Genomic DNA, 13,479 nt, shown 5'->3' on the forward strand with positions numbered 1-13,479 from the left:
TACCAGCCTGCTGCCGCCCGGTCCAGGAGCGCCAATATTGACGCTCCGGGACCACTGGCACCCGGCTCTTCCCAGTACCCCTGGTGGCATTGGGTACTGGGGTAATAATAGGGGGTTAGTGTTAGCCATTTTATACCGGCTAACACTAGGCCCCAACTTAGTAATAGATTCCGTCTATTAGACGGCTTCCACTACTAAGTCTATAAAATAAAGAAATAAAGACAACACACAAGTTAAAAAAAAAATTTATTCAAATAAAAACACCCCCACACCCCTCATTGACCATTTTATAAAAAAAAAAAAACAAAAAAAAAAAACGCTGGTCATCGACGTAGTCCACGGAATCCGACGTAATCCCCAGGATACCGATATCTGAAAAACAAAAAGGGAGAAACACACAAAAAACACACAAACAGGAGCACAACACCCATCATTGTGAGCGGTGTTGTGCACCTTACAGTATGCAGCATCTTTACAGATCGCTGCTTACAGTCTGGTCCCCAAGGGGTTAAGGGAGGATGTATTGCATCCCCCTTAACCCCCTGGGGGCCAGACTGATGTCAGACTGCACCCATCCCAGCAAGGAAGGGGTTAACTGACCCCCTCTTCCTTGCTGGGAGGGGTGCAGTGCTGGGGAGGGGGTGGGGAGAGCTCTATACTCACCCCGATGTGTCCTGTTCGCTGGTCCGCAGCACAATGAAGTCACTGTGCTGCGGACCGGCTCATTATATGTGCGCTGAGCCGATCAGCCAATCAGCTGAGCGCACATATAATTCTAAATGTTTCTTCTAATAATGCTATTGTGATAACATAATTAGAAGAAACATTTGATGTTTTCATTAAAGTAAAGTGATGATTAGTACAGAAAGCTCTATTGCCGGCATATGAATTACCGGCTTATGGAGCTTCCTGTACTAATTAATATTTAATTAACCCCTAGACGACCCAGGGCGTATAGTTACGCCATGGAAGTCTGTCCCCAGACGACCTAGGGCGTAACTGTACGCCCTGGGTGTTTCTCCCGCTATGAAGCGTGCTTCGGAGCGGAGCGCGCTTCATAGCAGGTGGGGGCCGGCTGCAATCAGCAGCCGGGACCTCACCGGTAATGACACGCTGCAGCGATCGCGCTGCCGCGTGTCATTAACTCCTTAAACGCCGCGATCGCGGCGCGACCGCGGCGTTTAAGTGTAAGTGACAGGGGGAGTCCCCTGTCACTTACCGATCGGGACCCCCGCAGTGTGACTGCGGGGGTCCCGATCGGTAAAACGGGCCGCCGGAGCTCTCTCACCTGCCTCCGTGCGGTCCGATCGGCGCTCTGGTCACTGAGCCTGCACAGGCAGGCTCAATGAGCAGATCGCCGATAACACTGATCAATGTTATGCCTATGGCATAGCAATGATCAGTGTAAAAATCCAAGTAGTCAATGTAAAAGTTCCCCAAAGGGACTTCAAATGTGTAAAAAAAAAAAGTTAAAATCACTAACACACTACCCCAAAACCCCTCCCCCAATAAAAGTTGAAATCACCCCCCTTTCCCATTATATAAATAAAACATATAAAAATAAATAAACAAATAAACATATAATATACCGTAGCGTGCGTAATTGTCCGATCTATTAAAATATAACAAGCGTCATTGCGAACGGTAAACGGTGTGCACGAAAAGAGGGAAAAAAGTGCGCGGATTACCGATTTTATGTTACATTATATATTAAAAAAATTTTATAAAAAGTGATCAAAACGTCCGATCTTCACAAATATGGTATTAATAAAAACTAGAGATCATGGCGGAAAAAATGACACCCCATACAGCCTCATAGGTGAAAAAATAAAACCGTTATAAGTGTCACAATAGGCCCATTTTATTTATAATTAATTGCCAAAAAAAAGGATTTCATTTAAAAAAAATATATAACATTAGAGAATCTGTGTAACCTGCATATGGTTGTGTTCGGACTGACCTATAGAGTAATAGTATCATGTCGCTTTTACCATATAGTGTATTACGTAGACACAGGAACCCCCCAAACGTTACCATACTGCATTCTTTTTTGCGATTTCACCAATTTATATCTTCATAAATAATATATTTGGGGTTCCGTCATACATGTTATGGTAAAATGAAGGACGCCATTACACAGTACAACTATTCCTGTAACAAATAAGCCATTACATGGTCCTGTAGATAAAAATCTGAAAGTGCTGGAGCTCTTAGAAGGGGAGGAGGGAAAAACGGAAACAATAAGATCAAAATTTGCGCGGTCCACTGGGTCATTTTGGGCCTGGTCCTCAAAGGGTTAATAAAACACATTTTCGATTAAATAAATTCAGTTTTGTTGTTCAATAATTTAATTCTAACGAATCCATCATTGTGCAATTAAATATACTGTCAAAAAATAAATATATATATTGACCGCCTGTCAATCCACGGCCGCGTTTCCAGCCGCAAAAAATTGTCTTGTTAATTTTTTACGGGTCCGTTTACGATCGGGCCGTAGATTCATACATAGTGTGCACTATGCAGCCGTATATCCTATACTTTCCAGCGTACGCATGAACCACCAAAAATACCGCCGCACAATTACAGCCGCAAATACAGCCGCACACTTACATAGTCTGAACCTGGCCTAAGGCTGCACTCACACGTCTTCGGTGATTTTCCGCGACCACAGCCATTTTGGAACCATTCAAATCAGTTAATTCATTCACACGATCCCTGCCGTGACCCCAACGCAAAAAAATACTACATGTCCTAATGGGCAGGAGGATCGCGGCATGGATCCCCAATAGAAGTGCAGCCTCCCCAGCACCCGGCAGCAGAGATGTCAGGAGCGCATAACCTGAAAACTACTCGCCAGGAGTGACGTGTTCCCTCATTGCCTTCTTCCCCCAGCACCATCATGAGCCAGTGTAGTCCATGCCACTTCCGGTGAAGATGTGTAAGCCGGCCGGCATAGGGGGAGCAGGCGAGTAGTTGTCAGATTATGTGCTCCTGTCATCTCTGCCGCTGCTATTGGGGGATCTGTGCTGCCATCCTCATAGAATATGTTCGATAATGATCGTTATAACCATTCTGATCATCGAACAAATTGTTCGTGATTGGCGAACAGGAAGAATAAGCGTCATGTTCATACAAACAAACATATTTGCTCACCACTAGTAGTAAACGCAGCCGTATGATGGCAGATGGGCGCAAGAACACGTATAAGTATATAGAGAGGCTATAAAGAACCAGTATGACTCCTATGGACGTCAGGCAACAGCGACAAACGAGACGCGAGTAGTTAACACATATATAAAAAACATGTATAGAAGACATATACATGGAAAACACAGATGAACAAAATGCATCCCTAGTAAACATAGATGCAAAAATTCTCCCATTTGTGGAGAGTCTGGAATACTTGCCCACCTGCTGGAATGTATTCGATGGGGGTGATGCGTAAGGGGACAAAGCTGGATTTGGCGCACTCAGCCGCATGTCTTGAGACGCTATGCACAAGATATTCCTTCTCCGCATTTGCCCTGTGTTTATTGATTCTGATCAGTAAATTTTCGGTGCAGCACTCCACATACCGAACCCCCCCACCGGCGTTCCAAAAACTTTCTCCAGTGATCTTGGACCAAAAACATCTTCTATGTGCTCCCCGGACGATATGACAATTTCCCAGGCAGCCCAGTTCTTTTTTTAAATGGATTTAGAAGTCTGGTATCCTGAAAACCCCCATAAGTGACCCCATTTGGGAAACTAGACACCTTTAAGAATTTATCTTGAGGTATAATGAGCATTTTAACCCTACAGGGGCTGGAGGAAAGTAAACCGTAAAAAAATGGAAAATTAAAATTTTCCAATAATATATACGTTTAGATTAAAGTTTCTCATTTTCAAAAGGAACATGAGAGAAAAAGCACCCCAAAATTTGTAACGCAGGTTCTCCTGAGTGAAAAGGTACCCCATATGTGGGCGTAAACCACTCTATGGGCACACAGCCGGGCTCAGAAGGGAAGGAGCGCCAATTAGCTTTTCCATTGCAGATTTTGCTGAAGAAGTTTCTGAGCGCCAGGTGGGTTTGCAGAGCCCCTGTAGTGTCAGCGGAGTAAAATCTCGCCATAAGTCACCCCATTTTGGAAAGTGCAGCCCTCAAAGAATTCATTTTGGGGTGTGGTAAGCATTTTGACCCCACAGGTGTTAGAGGAAAATATTCAAAAGTAGACCGTAAAAATGAAAAACTTGTTTTTCCAATAATATGTTCATTTAGTTTGAAATTTCTCAATTTCACGGGGAACAAATTTGTAACGCAGGTTCTCCTGAGTAAAAAAGGTACCTCATATGTGGGCATAAACCACTGCATGGGCACACAGGAGGGCTCAGAAGGAAAGGAGCCCCCACATGGGGGTCCCCGATCACTGCCCCATGCTCTCCGCTACCTCCGGTGGCGGAAAGCATGGGGCTTTCATTCATTTTTTACTTACAATCACTGTGAACAGACTATGTCTGTTCACAGTGGTTGCGGCGGCCATCTTGGATCTGATGGCCGCCGCGAGGAGGGGGGTTAGTGACCGGGGCACTAGGGGGGCTGATCTGGGGTCTGAGGGGACACTTATTTCATCTCCCCCCGCCGTGGATTCACGGTGGGGGGAGATGAAAGGCGGCGGTGGCTCCAGCAATGCCCGTTACCAGCGGCCGCCGCTATAACGTTAATAGCGGCGATCGCCGGTATGGGGGCCGGCCGGGAGGGACCCCACACACTGCCCCAACCCCTCAGCTACCTCTGGTAGCTGGGGGGTTGGGGTGGGGGCCTTCCCGGCCCCGCAATCTTATTCTCTGCCATCGCCGTAAAAAGCTGATGGCAGCAGAATAAGGTCCATTACTGACCGCCAAAAAAAGCCGTATCGGCGGTCACTAAGGGGTTAAAGGAGTAGGATCTCCCGAAGGTAATACCTGGTCTTATGGGTAGAATATCTCTCAGGAAGTGGATGTGTAGCCTGAGGAAAACACGCAAAGGACTTTGTGGCAGATTTCGTCACTCGTTCCCATCGAGTTCCCGCCTCACTCTCCGCCTGTGCCATAGACTCCATTCTATGGTCAGGCAGATCCCAGCGTCCGCCCAAAGCATAGACAGGTTCATTCTGGACGGACAGCGGAATCTGCCTGACCATAGAATGTAGTCTACGGCACAGACGGAGTGTGAGGCGGGGGCGCCCGGGGACGAGCGGTGAAATCTGCCGCAAGTCCTCCGCGTGTTTTCCTCAGTTTGCACATACCCTAAAGGGTCATGCTTGAGTATATCCCAATATTTAGAATGAACTTAACCCTTAGGAACTAAGCCTATTTGGGCCTTAACCCCTTAACGAACGCGGGTGTAAGTGTCCCCAAAGCCCGTGCCTTAATGCAAACGGGCGTACATTTACGCCGCGGTTTCCCCGATCGCTGTGTGTATAATGTATAGCAGGCCATCATAGCTTGTCGGCACGGGGGGGGGGGTGGTTTACACCCCCTGTGCTGACGATCGCCGCTATAGGCTGATCAATTCAGATCAGCCAATAGCGGCGATCTGCAGCTTTCCGAGTCTTTGGTGACCCGGAAAGCAATGGCGGTCGGTTCTGTCCGAGGACGGCACCGACCGCCATTACTTTTAAAAGTAATGGTGGCCAAGGTGCCACGTCCTGATCGCTGTGATCGGCCGTCCGGGACCGACCGGCCGATCACGGCGATATAAGTCCCCAAAAAAAGTTAAATACCTGCTCTGGGCACCTCAGCTAGGTAGCTGAGGTGTTCAGAGCAGGTACTGGCACATACTCACCTGATCCCGGCATCCCGATTGCTTCTTCCGGGTCCCGATCACGTCCTCTTCTTCGTCTGTGTCTTCGGGTATTTCCGACGGTCCTGGCTTCGGCAATCTTCGGCTCCCTTCGGCTTTTTCTGGAATTTGCGTCCTACCAGGGTGTTTTCGGCGTCGGACGCATACGTTATTATTGCCTCCGACAACGAAACAGCCAGTGAGGATGAATGGGGGGGGATCCTTTTTTCCTCCATTCATCCTCATCATCCAGTAGCGTACGCTGCCCCCCAGACACGTCTTTTCCGCCAGTACCGTCCCAATAAGAGATCACGGTATGGCGTGAAATTCTACAAACTGTGACAGTACCTCAGGGTACACTTTCAGATTTAGGGTACTTGCACACTGCGGAACACACACTTGCACACACACTTGAACCCTTTGTGCATTCCGCAGCTGGCACCCGCCGGTGGACTGATGCAGGCGCGCGTCTCCACTCATGTCATAGACTCCATTCTATGCACGGGCGGATTCAGTCGCCGTCCAAAGAATGATCACTTTCATTCTTTGGACAGAGGGCGGAATCCGCCCGTGCGTAGGATGGGGTCTATGACACGGACGGAGACGCGCACGCCCGCATCAGTCCGCCGGCGGGTGCCAGCTGAGGAATGCGTGACGGGTTATCCTTCGCCATTCCGCAGTGTGCACGTACCCTTAGAGTGTATGAAGGAAGGGACACCCCAATCCAGCCCCCAGATGCCCCCCCCTATCCTCAGAGCTAGTGGGAACTTCGTTCGGGAACTGGTCTTCCCACTGCTGGATAAAGGTTACCACCTGTACGGGGATAACTTTTATACCAGCACCCCCTCTTCCGGTCCCTCGCTGCCCGAGCTACTGTAGCTTGCGGCACGATCCGAAGATATCAGAAGCAGTAATAGAGCCCTAATATTTAGCAGCCATGGAGCGGCCCCAGCGCTTCTGGATATGAAGGACCCCGTATCGCACCAGGACAACATTTTCCAGGTGACGTCCCCCACACTGGAGAACGGGAGACCCCAGAAGAAGTGCAGAGTGTGGGGTAACAGGGGGATCAGGAAGGACACCATTTTCCAGTGTGACACCTGTCCTGATCACCCCGGCCTCTGCATACTGGATCGCTTCAAGGAGTATTACACGTCATTGGGGTTCTACATTATCTAAATTCTGTCCCTTATTCCTATTTCAGGGGTCACGTTGATCCAGGGATTATTCTGATCGCCATTATAGAGTCGGGAAGGAATTTTTTCCCTGTGATGAGGCTACTGTCGTCTGCCTCACAAGGGTTTTTTGCCTTCCTCTGGATCAACACAGGTTGAATTTGATGGACACCTGTCATTTTCAACCTTATAAACTAAAAATTGGCCTAATACCCCCAAATAAATTAAAATTGTCCCTTTTCACCAACTAAATAGGCATGGCCCCCATTCCCATGAGAGGCTTGCTATGTTGCATTTACAAAGCCCCTGTGCGGCCAGGACAGTAGAAACCCCCCACAAGTGACCCCATTCTGTAAACTACACCCCATAAGGAATCTAACAAGGGGTGCAGTGAGGATATGGACCCCTTGATGACGGCCACATTTGTGCCATGAACGTGAAAAAATGAAAATTTTCCCTTTCACATCACATTGTTCCACATTTGTGCCCGTCACCAGTGGGGTCCATTTGCTCACTGCACCCCTTGTTAGATTCCTTGAGGGGTGTAGTTTCCAGAATGGGGTCACTTGTGGGGGGTTTCCAGTGTTTTGGCAGCACGAGGGCTCTGTAAATGCGACGTGGCCCTTGAAATCCATTCCAGTGAAATCCAGCTTCCAAAAGCCAATTGGCGCTCCTTTCCTTTGGAGGCTCGTCCTGCGCCCCCTTGGCACTTTATCGCCACATGTGGGGTATTTCTGTACTCGGGAGAAACTGCGCTACACGTTTGGTGTTTTTTTTTCCTTTTATCCCCTTGTAAAAATGAAAAATTGAAGGCTAGAACAACGTTTTAGTGTAAAAATTAGATTTTTTCCTTTTTCACGCCACATTGTTCTTAAAATCTGTGAAGCACCTGTGGGGTCCAAATGCTCACCCCACCCCTTGTTACATTCCTTGAGGGGTGTAGTTTTCTAAATGGTGTCTCTTTAGGGGTGTTTCTTATGTTTTGGCACCCCAGAGCCTCTGCCAACCTGAAGTGGTACAGTCAGAAATGACCAAATATAACGGAGCCATTGAAATGCACTAGGCGCTCCCTTATATCTGAGGCTTGTGGTTGCGTCAAATAGCGCAATAGGGCCACATATGGGGTATTTCTATAAACTGCAGAAACGGGGCAATAATTATTGGGGTGCATTTCTTTGGTAATAGGTTTATAATTATGAAAAATATTGGATTACAATAAAATCTCTGCACAGAAAATTAAAATTTTCAAATTTCTTACACACTTAGCTTTTATTTCTGTGACTCCCCTAAAGGGTTAAAAAAAACTTTCTGGGTGTGCTTTTGCAGAGTGTGGGGGGTGCAGTTTCTGAAATGGGGTGCTTTGTGGGGCTTTCTAACATGCAGTCCCCTCAAATACACTTTCCCTAAAACAGGTCCCTAAAAATATCTGATTTTGAAATTTTACTGAAAATTTGGAAAATTGCTGCTAATGTTTTAAGCTTCCTATTGTCTAAAAATAAATCAAAGATCATAGTAACATAGTAAATAAGGTTGAAAGAAGACAAGAGTCCATCAGGTTCAACCTAGCGAAACCCTACTGTATTGATCCAGGGAAGGCAAAAACCCCTATGAGGCAGACGACAAGAAAAACATCCAGGCCTCCCTTGAACTTATTTAATGAATCGGCCATGACAACCTCATGTGGCAGAGAGTTCCACAGTCTCACCGCTCGTACAGTAAAGAACCCGCGTCGATGCTGATGATAAAATCTTCTTTCCTCTAGACGTAGAGGATGCCCCCTTGTCAGTGTTACAGACCTAGGAGTAAAAAGACCCCTACAAAGATCTCTGTACTGTCCATTCATATATTTGTACATTGTGATCAGATCGCCCCTAAGACGTCTTTTTTCTAGTGTAAATAACCCCAAGCGTGATAACCTTTTCTGGTCCTGTAACCCACCCATTCCCTTAATGACCTTTGTTGCCCTCCTCTGCAGTTCAGCTGTGTCCTTCTTATATACCGGGGCCCAGTGCTGTATACAGTATATACCATGTGTGGTCTGACCAGTGATTTATAAAGAGGCAAAACTATGTTCTCATCTTTAGCATCTATTCCTCTTTTGATGCACCCCATTATTTCATTAGCCTTGGCAGCTGCTGCCTGGCACTGATCACTAAAGTTGAGTTTACTGTCCACCAATACCCCCAGGTCCTTTTCGGAAGCAGTTTTACCCAGTGTTTTATTATTTAGCACATAACTGTATTTATTATTTCTACGGCCCAAGTACATAACCTTACATTTATCCACATTAAACTTCATTTGCCATTTCTCCGCCCAAGCCTCTAGCTTCTCCAAATCCCTCTGTAATATGATATTATCCTCCTCTGTACTGATTACTTTACCCAGTTTAGTATCGTCTGCAAAAATGGAGATTCTGCTCTGTAGCCCCTCAACAAGATCATTAATAAAAATATTAAAAAGAAGTGGACCCAACACTGACCCCTGTGGTACCCCACTAGTAACTAAAACCCAATCTGATTATGTTCCATCAATGACCACCCTCTGTTTTCTATCACACAACCAGTTACTTACCCATTTGCATACGTTTTCCCCAAGTCCCAGCATCCTCATTTTGTAGACCAACCTTTCATGCGGCACAGCATCAAATGCCTTTGAAAAGTCCAGATACACAACATCCACAGCCTCCCCCAGGTCCAGTCTATAACTTACCTCTTCATAGCAGCCGATCAGATTAGTCTGACAGGACCGATCCCTCATAAATCCATGCTGGTGCTGCGTCATAAGATTATTTTCATTAAGATACTCCAGTATAGCATCTCTTACAAACCCCTCAAATACTTTACCTACTATAGATGTTAGACTTACAGGCCTGTAGTTTCCAGGATCACTCCTTGACCCCTTCTTGAATATTGGTACCATATTAGCTATGCGCCAGTCCTGTGGAACAATCCCTGTCGTAACAGAATCTTTAAAATATTAGGAATAACGGTCTGTCTAACACAGTATTTAATTCTTGCAAAACTCTAGGATGGATACCTTCTGGGCCCGGTGACTGATGGATTTTAATGTTTTTAAGGCGTTTCCCCACTTCTTGTTGTGTTAGGCAGGTGAGATTTATGGGAGGATTAACATTATCCCTAGTCATGTCGTCTGTTATGGGATTCTCCTCTGTGAATACAGTAGAGAAGAATGTATTTAGTAGATTGGCCTTTTCCTCTTCCCCCTCCACCATTACACCCAGATTATTTCGAGGGGACCAACATTTTCAATTTTAAACGAACAAGGATCAAGAAACAGAGTCTCGCACTCACCGGACTGAAGATGCAAGTGGTTTATTTCCGATACATCAGAGTAGGCTAGGCGGGGAGAGGGGAGATGGTGAAGCAGGTGTGTTCAGCAGGAGCAACAAAATGTTTCACGCCTACAGAGGCGCTTCGTCGGGCTAGGAACCAAGCTTCCTAGCCCGACGAAGCGCCTCTGTAGGCGTGAAACATTTTGTTGCTCCTGCTGAACACACCTGCTTCACCATCTCCCCTCTCCCCGCCTAGCCTACTCTGATGTATCGGAAATAAACCACTTGCATCTTCAGTCCGGTGAGTGCGAGACTCTGTTTCTTGATCCTTGTTCATTTATCCTGCCTTTTTTGTCTCTGCACCGCCGCTCCACGGTTTGGATACAGTCTGTGTGCTATATACTCCAGTCCCGGGTTTCCCACATTGGGTGTACCTTGTAGTTAGTGCCGGCCGGAACTCTCACCATACGTATTTTCAATTTTAAGTCTTGTTATTTATATAGGTGAAGAACATTTTGGGATTTGTTTTACTTTCTGTGGCTATCCTTCTTTCTGTTACACATTCTATTCTTCTGTCTATAGTTGCTCAATGCTTCCCCACTACCTTCTTGTTTTAGTTGTCTGAATGCTTGTTTCTTATCACTTATTGCACCCCTTACAGCTGTAGTTAACCACATTGGATTTCTCCTATTTCTACTACGTTTATTCCCATATGGTATGTGTCGTTCACACGATTTACCCAGGATGCTCTTAAATATGTCCCATTTCTCTTGTGTACTTGTATTTCTGAAGGCATTGTCCCAGTCTATGTTCCCAAGGTCCTCTCTTATATCTCAGGGCAGTGTCCCAGTCTATGTTCCCAAGGTCCTCTCTTATATCTCAGGGCTGTGTCCCAGTCTATGTTCCCAAGGTCCTCTCTTAGTTTTTGGAAATTAGCCTTACTGAAATGTAATGTTTTTGTAGCCCCTCTACTAATAATTTTATTGAAGGATAATTGAAAACTTACTATGTTATGGTCACTATTACCTAGGTGCCCCCCCCCCCAACTCTATTTTTGATATTCTGTCTGGCCTATTGGTTAAGATCAGGTCCAGAAGGCCCCCCCTCTTGTTGGTTCCTGTACTAGTTGGGAAAGGTAATTATCTTTTACTATTTCCAGTATCCGCTTCCCTTCCTGGAGCTGCAGGTTTCTGCTTTCCAGTTGATATTTGGGTAGTTAAAGTCCCCCATAATAATGACTTCCCCCTGCTTCGCTGCCGCATCTATTTGTCTTATAAGAAGATTTTCTGACTCTTCCACTATACTTGGAGGTTTATAACTCACTCCTATAAGAATTTTATTATTCTTCGTCCCTCCCCTTATTTCTACCCAAAGAGATTCCACATTTTCATCACATATATCCTCCCGCAGAATGGGCTTAAGGCAGGATTTAACATATAGACACACCCCTCCCCCTTTCTTATTTTTACGGTCATTTCTGAATAGACTATAACCCTGGATATTAACGGCCCAGTCATAGGTCTCGTCCAGCCATGTCTCGCTTATCCCCACTATATCATATCTCTCTTCCACCATTATGAGCTCTAATTCCTCAGCTTTATTAGTGAGGCTTCGAGCATTAGTATACATACATTTATTATGTTTGTCCATATTCCCTTTCCTCTTGTCACTAGTGACTGTTCTATCCCCTCCCGCCGCTCCACCCCCAGTTCCATAATCTAGGCCCAGCTCTCCATCTACTCTGTCTTCACTTACTATATTGTAGTTGCCCTCCCCCCCGGTCCCTAGTTTAAACACTTCTCCAACCTCTTAGCCAATCGCGGCTGAGCTTCGGATGACGCTGCAGAGGGCGGCCGGCACTCGGGAAGATCCGCTGGCCTCCCGAAGAAGACGTCACTGCTGAGGATCGGAGACCGTGGATGACACGAGATGCGGTGAGTATAATGCACCACACTTCCGGGTCTAGCGTGGATGGGGGGAAACACGGGGAAGGGGGCCATTCACAGACATAACATACATTACAAAGTTGTATAACTTTGTAATGTGTGTTATTCTGTGAATAATTTTTTATCGCCGGACAACCCCTTTAACTTTTGTTTTGCCTGACTTTATGAAACCAGACACTCCCCCAGGTATAAGATGGTTCCTAATGAGAGTTATCAGCTGCAGTTCTGCTTACAACTTAAAATCACCGACACAGACAGCTGATGTACGTATCAGTAACATAAGTTTGGGAAGCGCGCCCTTTATTGTTTTGTGTTAACTTTTATAGACAGAATATGGGACGGTATTACTCATGCGCAGTGTATTTACATGAAATATATAAACTTTCAATACAGGCGGGGTTTGAAGTCACAAGACACATACATGTCACACTCTGATAGGTCAGTCCATAGATGGTCAGCAGTTTCCTGTCCTGCGCAGTCAGGCTGGAACAACGTGTTGTTTGCCATTAATTGTTTATATATCAGTGTCTCTCTCTAGCTCTGTATTGTGGCTGCGATGTAAGTTCAAGGAGCTGTGCTCATTGGGGTGCTGCCAGCATTCTTCTCCTTCTTCCAGACTACAGCTACATGTACATTACACACATATACAGCTCAGCTACATGTACATTACACACATACAGCTCAGCTACATGTATATTACACATATACAGCTCAGCTACATGTACATTACACACATACAGCTCAGCTACATGTACATTACACACATACAGCTCAGCTACATGTACATTACATATATACAGCTCAGCTACATGTACATTACACACATACAGCTCAGCTACATGTACATTACACATATACAGCTCAGCTACATGTACATTACACATATACAGCTCAGCTACATCTACATTACACATATACAGCTCAGCTACATGTACATTACACACATATACAGCTCAGCTACATGTACATTACACATATACAGCTCAGCTACATGTACATTACACATATACAGCTCAGCTACATGTACATTACACACACATACAGCTCAGCTACATGTACATTACACACATACAGCTCAGCTACATGTACATTACACACATATACAGCTCAGCTACATGTACATTACACACATACAGCTCAGCTACATGTACATTACACACATACAGCTCAGCTACATGTACATTACACACATACAGCTCAGCTACATGTACATTACACACATACAGCTCAGCTACATGTACATTACACATATACAGCTCAGCTACA

This window comes from Dendropsophus ebraccatus, chromosome 3 (assembly GCF_027789765.1).
Source record: "Dendropsophus ebraccatus isolate aDenEbr1 chromosome 3, aDenEbr1.pat, whole genome shotgun sequence".
Classification (NCBI taxonomy): Eukaryota; Metazoa; Chordata; class Amphibia; order Anura; family Hylidae; genus Dendropsophus; species Dendropsophus ebraccatus.